At 44.2% G+C, this 6,785-nt stretch overlaps 1 pseudogene; it reads left to right on the top strand.

Moving 5' to 3' along the window:
• The first annotated feature begins 4,802 nt into the window (after positions 1–4,802).
• On the top strand, positions 4,803–5,968 carry LOC102497937 (ELAV-like protein 2 pseudogene; annotated as a pseudogene).
• The last annotated feature ends 817 nt before the right edge of the window (positions 5,969–6,785 follow it).

Raw genomic sequence — 6,785 nt, 5'->3', positions numbered from 1 at the left:
AGACAGAAAGAGAGAAACTACCCTCTGGGGAGAGGGCAATGCCACAATCCCTTCTCCTCCATTCTCCTCTCAAAATTTTGGACACTCATGCACACACACCTGGTGTGACTTTCAAGCCACCACGTCCAGGACTTGAACCATGGTCAACTATGTGGGAGTTCAGAGACATCACCATTATGCCACCTGCAGTTCCCAAGAAATAACCCTAATAAAATAAAATAAAAGTAGGACCTGTGTATTAATTTTAGTCTCACCAAAAAAATTTTCTAAGGAGATTTAGGTTTTTATTCAAATCAGTGTTATAATATCTAAATTTAATTTTAGGTTTTTGTCATAGGGCATGTGTGCTCACGAGAAAGGAGAGAGACAGAGATTCAGGGAGAGGGAGAGGAAGAAATCACCCCCTAGTGTGGACAGCCATGCCACAATTCCTTCTCCTCCCTTGTCTTCTAGGATGTGGGGCACACATGCACTTATGTCTGGTGTGATTTTTGAGCCACCAGGTTTGACGTTCAAACTGTTGTTGGCCCTGTGAAAGTCTAGCACCTTAACCACTACGCCACCTTCTGGTCCCTGTAAATTTAATTTTAAATGCAAATGTATACAATCGCATTTTAAAAATAATTATTTATATAATTTTATTATTATTAGTGTTTAAGTTGCTATAGGGCATGCACACTCACCAGAGAGAGACAGTGAGAGACAGAAAGTGAGAAAACAAGTTGCTAGATCCAGAACTTGAACCACGATAGGCCATGTGGGAGTCTAGTACCTTAACTGACAGACCATCTGCTGGCCCCTAAAATTTTAGGTTCTTGAGGGACCAGCAGTTGGCATAATTGCTATGTTGCTGAACTGCTGTGTAGTAGACTGCGGTTTAAGTCCCGGACCCGGTGGCTTAAACTCACGCCAGGCACGTGTGTGTATGTGACCAAGATCCCAAGAGGACAATGGAGGAGAAGGGATTGCTGCGTGGCCATCCCTTTCTTGCTTTCTGTCTGTCTGTCTGTCTCTGTCTTTCTGGTGAGCACACATGCCCTATAGCAAAAACCTCTCAAAAAAAAATTTAGGTTCTTTGATTAATATCCCCTCACTCCATGCCCCTTCTCAGCCCTTAGCACCCACTCCTTCTATGAGTCCAACTTTTTAAGATTTCATATCTGAGTGAGATCAAGGTATTTGTCTTTCACTGCCTGGCTTATTTCACTGAACGTCATGTACTCTGGGTTTGTCTATGTTGTATAAACTAGAGGAATTCTTCTTTTATTTAAAAGCTGAGTAGTACTCCATTGTGTATATACACACAACTTTTTTTTTTCTTTTTTTTGCTATAAGGCACGTGTGCTCACCAGACAGACAAAGAGAGACAGAGTCAGAAAGCGAGAAACCATCCCCCAGGGGGGATGGCCACACCGCAATCCCTTCTCCTCCAGTCTCCTCTCAGGATCTTGGGCACACATGCACACGCGCCCGGCGTGAGTTTTAAGCCATCAGATCCAGGACGCGAACCGCGGTCGACTACGTGGGAGTCCAGTGACATAGCCATTACACTAACTGCTGGTCCCTACACATAACATTTTTGGGATCAGCAGATGACACAATGATTATGTCACTGAATTCCCAACTGGAATCCCATGTAGTTGACCACGGTTTGAGTTCCAGACTGGGCAGCTTAAAAGTCATGCTGGGCACGTGGACGTGCGTGCTCAAAATCCCAAGAGGAGAATGGAGAAGCAATTGCGACATGGCCGGCTCCCCTGGGAGGTGATTTCTTCTCTTCTGTCTCTGTCCCTCTCTGTCTCTCCAGCAAGCACATGCTCCCTGTAGTAAAAATCTCTCTCACTATAAAAACAAATGCTATTGAGACAGTGATCTACATATTTTCTTTTTTAAAAAAAATATTTATTTTGAAATTCCACTTATTACTTTTTTATTATTATTTTTCTAATCTGACCAGACAGAGACAAAGACAGAGGAAAATGAGAAAGCAAGCTGCCAGGTCCGGTACTCGAACTGCAGTTGGCCATGTGGGAATCCACTACCTTTAACCACCATGCCACCTGCCAGCCCCCTTATTTTCAATAATAGTTTTATAGCAATGTAATACATGGACATACCATATTACCCAACCATTTAAAAGTACAATACAGGGTTGGCAGATGGTGCGGTGGTTAAGGACACTGGACTCCAACATGGCCAACTGCAGTTCGGGTCCCAGACCTGGTAGCTTGCTTTCTCACTTTCTCTCTCTCTCTGTCCTCTCTGGTCAAATTAAAATAAATAAATAAAGTTAAACAAAATCATTGTTTTTTAAAAGTATAATTCAATGGTTTTAAGTATATTTACAGAGTTGCCAAGAACCTAACAATGCAAAATTTTATATGTAGGGGTACAAAATGTGAAAAATCAATAGTTCCTATTGAATATTTCATCGTGGTAAGTTTATTAATATTTTTCTCTAGTCATGTTATTCTCTATAGGCCTGTTTAAAGGACAGATGGTGATTACACGTGATAAACTTATTTTTAGTGAAAAGGAGTATCATTAATGAAGAAAATAATATGTCAGTTTTCTCCCCATGCTCATTCGTCTTCTCTGAAAGGACACAGAGCACTTCCCAACAGTGATGATTAGATCCAGAATTTATAAGCTCTGCTTTATACACTCTTTGATTAATCCATAACAGCCAATTACCATTGCTTACCTTTATTATTAGATTTCCCAGCACCATTACACTCCTGACTAATGAAATGCTAGGAAGAGTCTATTAACAGCATGCACAGTATCGCCCTAGCTGAGGTGCGTGGTTAATTGTCTCCTGAACTCCAAGGCTTCCTCTGTGGTATGTGGGGCCTTGAGTGTAGACAGCGAGTCACAGAACGCACATGGAAGAGCACACAGCACACAGCACGTGCTCCGGGGGACGTGTGCACATCTACACGAGGACACTTGGGAGTGTGAGAGGGGAACCGTCAGGCTAGTGGCTAAGGCATTGGACTCCCACATGGCCGGCCGACCGTGGTTCAAGGTGTGGTTGGAGATCCAGACCTAGAGGCTTGAAAATCACGGTGGGGGTTCGGCAGTGGCGTGGTGGTTAAGGTACTGCACTCCCACGTGGCCGTCCATGGTTTAAGTCCCAGACCTGGTGGCTTGTTCACTTTACCTCTCTCTCTCTCAACCTGGTTAAATAATAATAATAATAATAACAAATGAAATTAAATAAAATCATTCTTAAAGAAAAAAGCATGTTAATTGTGTATGTGCCTAAAATCCTGGGAGGAGATGGAAGAGAGGGGATTGCAGCATGGTCATTCCACTGAGGGGTGATTTCTTACTTTCTCTCTCTCGCTCTCTCACACACACATACTCTATGGAAAATAAAAAAAAAGTAAAAGGAGGCACTCAATGTCTTTTTTTTTTGAGAGAGCGATTTTTGCTATACGGCACGTGTGCTCGCCAGAAATACAGAGAGACAGAGAGACAAAAAGTGAGAAATCACCCCCCAGGGGGTATGGCCACGCCACAATCTCTTCCTTTCTCCTCCATTCTCCTCTCGGGATCTTGGGCATGCACACACTTGCACCCAGCGTGAGTTTAAGCCACCAGATCCAGGACTCGAACTGTGGTTGACTACATGGGAGTCCAGTGACATAGCTATTACACCAACTGCTGGTCCTATCAATGTCTTTACTATAATTATCATTACATAGTAGCTATATATTTTGCGTAGTTGAGATGATTATGTAAACAAATGGCCATTTTTAATTATTAATTTTTAAGAGGTTTTTTTTGTCTTAGGGCATGGGTATGCACCAAAGAGAGAAGAGACAGAGAGACAGTGAGAGGGAAAGTGAGAAATCACCCCCAGGGGAGATGGCCACGTTGTGATCCCTTCGCCTCCATTCTTCTCCCAGGATCTTGGACACACACACACACACACTGCCTGGTGTGGTGTGGTTTGTTTAGTTTGTTTTGTTTTATTTTTTATAGTTATTTTATTAACATTTATTTATTTATTATTTTCCAATTTGACCAGAGATTGGGGGAAAGTGAGAAAGCAAGCCACCAGGTCTAGGACTTGAACTGTGGTCAGCCATGTGGGAGTCCAGCACCTTTAACCACCACACCACCTGCCGATCCCTGGCATGGTTTTGAAGCTACTGGGTCTGGGACTCAAAGTGCAGTCGGCCATGTAGTAGTCCAGTGACGTAACTGCTACACCATCTGCTGGTTCCAACTATTAACTTGTGTGTGTGTGTGCGTGTGTGTGTGTGTGTGTGTTTGTGTATGTATGTTTGGAGAGGTTTTTTTTGCCATAGGGTGCATGTGCTCACCAAAAAGCCAGAGACAGAGAGCCAGAAAGCAAGAAATCACCCCCCAGGGCCATGGACATGCTGCAGTCCCTTCTCCTCCATTCTCCTCTCGGGATCTTGGGCATGGACACACATGCGCCCAGTGCAAGTTTAAGCCACCAGGTCCAGGACTTGAACTGTGGTCGACTACATGGGAGTCTAGCAACGTAACCATTACACCATCTGCTGGTCCCCCACAATTAACTTGTTTACATTCTTTTCATTATTTCATCAGATTGAGAGAGAGAGAGCACATCCCCAAGGGAGTCTTCGTGCCATAATCTAACCCCAGCCTCAGCCAGCCCTGGATCACGGCCTGTGTGCACCCAGTGTTTTACAGGGAGATGTCAAGATGCACATGGGTTTCACATGGGCTCTTCAAGCTACCTCATTAGAATTAAGGCACCTATTTAAAAATTAAAGTGAGACTGACAGCCACTCCAAACTAACATGGCAGTCAGATGGTGTGATGTGGCTTCTCGGCTTAGAAGTGCCCATGGGCAGCAGAGCCTTGGACCGGGCAGGTAATTGCTGCCGTGGAAACACAACTGTCTAATGGGCCAACCTACAGTAACACAGCCCATGGTCAAACCACCATAAACAACTGCTCGTCACCAGTTGACTCTGGCAGCACAGAGGGTAGCAAGACCAACTTTAGTAGTTAACCACCTGCTGCAGAACACGAGACAGGAGGGATTCAAGAGTCTTTTGGGAAGCATTGGTGAGATAGAGTCCTGTAAGCTTGTAAGAGACAAAGCAACAGGACAGAGCTCGGGATGTGGCTTTGTGAACTACATTGACCCCGAGGATGCAGAGAAAGCTATCAACACCCTGAATGGATTGTGACTTCAAACCAAAACAATCAAAGTTTCCTCTGCTCACCCAAGTTCAGCTTCTATCAGAGTTGCAAATGTATATGTCAGTGGACTTCCAAAAACAATGACCCAAAAGGAGTTGGAACAGCTGATTTCGCAGTATGGACGCATCATTACTTGTCGTCTTCTTGTTGGTCAGGTCACTGGCATATCCGGGGTGTAGGGTTTATTTGATTTGACAAGCGGATTGAGGCAGAAGAAGCTATCAAAGGCCTCAATGGCCAGAAACCTCCTGGTGCCACAGAGCCAATCACTGTAAAGTTTGCTAATAATCCAAGCCAAAACCCCAATCAGGCCATCCTTTCCCAGCTGTCCCAGTCCCCAAACAGAAGGTGCCCAGGACCGCGAGCTCAGCAGACACGCGTTTTCGTAGGCTTTCTCCAGTGGCCATCGACGGAATGACCAGTTTGGCTGGAATGAATACTCCTGGGCACCCTGGAACAGAGTGGTGTGTATTTGTGTACAATCCGGCTCCTGATGCAGATGAAAGTCTCCAGTGGCAAATGTTTGGGCCTTTTGGGAGCCGTCACCAACGTGAAGGTCACCCATGACTTTAACACCAATAACACAGCGGTTTTGGATTTGTGACTCTGACAGGCTGTGATGAGGCTGCCATGGCAATAGCTAGCCTCAGTGGATGTGGTCTGGGAGACAGTACTGCAGGCCTCCTTTAAAACAAACCAAATGCACAGAGCCGAAGGAGCTCTTGTCCTCAGCCATTTACACGTGAAAACTGCATAAAGAAGGCAAGTGGAGAGAAGCTTTATAGATTAGTACAGGCCTTGTGAGTCAGTGTTGAGATGGGGCTAAAACGACTACTTAGCATCCTAAGGAATGTGAGGTGTTTTTATTGCTAGTATTTGAATTAAAACTTCTCAAATATCTTTTATGTTTGAATATGGACATGAGGTACAGGGTTTTTACCTGTCACGTTGCATTCTGTTGACTTCTTTGAAGAAGGTGGACTTTTCAAGTGTTTCAGCTAAGGAAAGACGTTTCTTTCCTTTTGACATAACTGCCTTGAACCTGTGAGTAAATACTGAGGCTTTGTGTTGTAATTCTTCATTGGTTCGTGGTGTCTTTGCTTCCCCTCTTTTTTTCCTTTTTCTAATTAGCTTCACGTTTGGCTTACATGTAAAGCACTGCTGTTGTGTCTGTTTTAAAAAAGTATTTTGAAGTTTACATTTTTATTTATGAAGTTAAAACAGTATTTATTTTGTAAGTATGATTTGATTGCAGCAGGGGAGGCTACATTATAAACGCTTATTGTAAGAATACTGGAGAACTTTTCGTAAAGCAGTACCTTGCCAAAGAGATAAGAGCCTCTTTGATGTGAGTTTTAAAAAAGGATCTATTTTGGGGACCAGCAGTTAGCGTAATGGCTATGTCGCTGGACTCCCATGGATTCCCATGTAGTCTGCTGCAGTTCGAGTCCTGGACCCAGTGGCTTAAACTCACGCTGAGTGCGTGTGCGTGCGTGCCCAAGATCCCGAGAGGAGAATGGAGGAGAAGGGACTGCGGCTTGGCTCTCTCACCTAGGGGGGGGTTTCTCGCTTTG

This window comes from Tupaia chinensis, unplaced genomic scaffold (assembly GCF_000334495.1).
Source record: "Tupaia chinensis unplaced genomic scaffold, TupChi_1.0 Scaffold144017_1, whole genome shotgun sequence".
Lineage (NCBI taxonomy): Eukaryota > Metazoa > Chordata > Mammalia > Scandentia > Tupaiidae > Tupaia > Tupaia belangeri.
The sequence above is the reverse complement of the archived record's forward strand: the minus strand, read 5'-3'. Positions and strand labels throughout refer to the sequence as shown.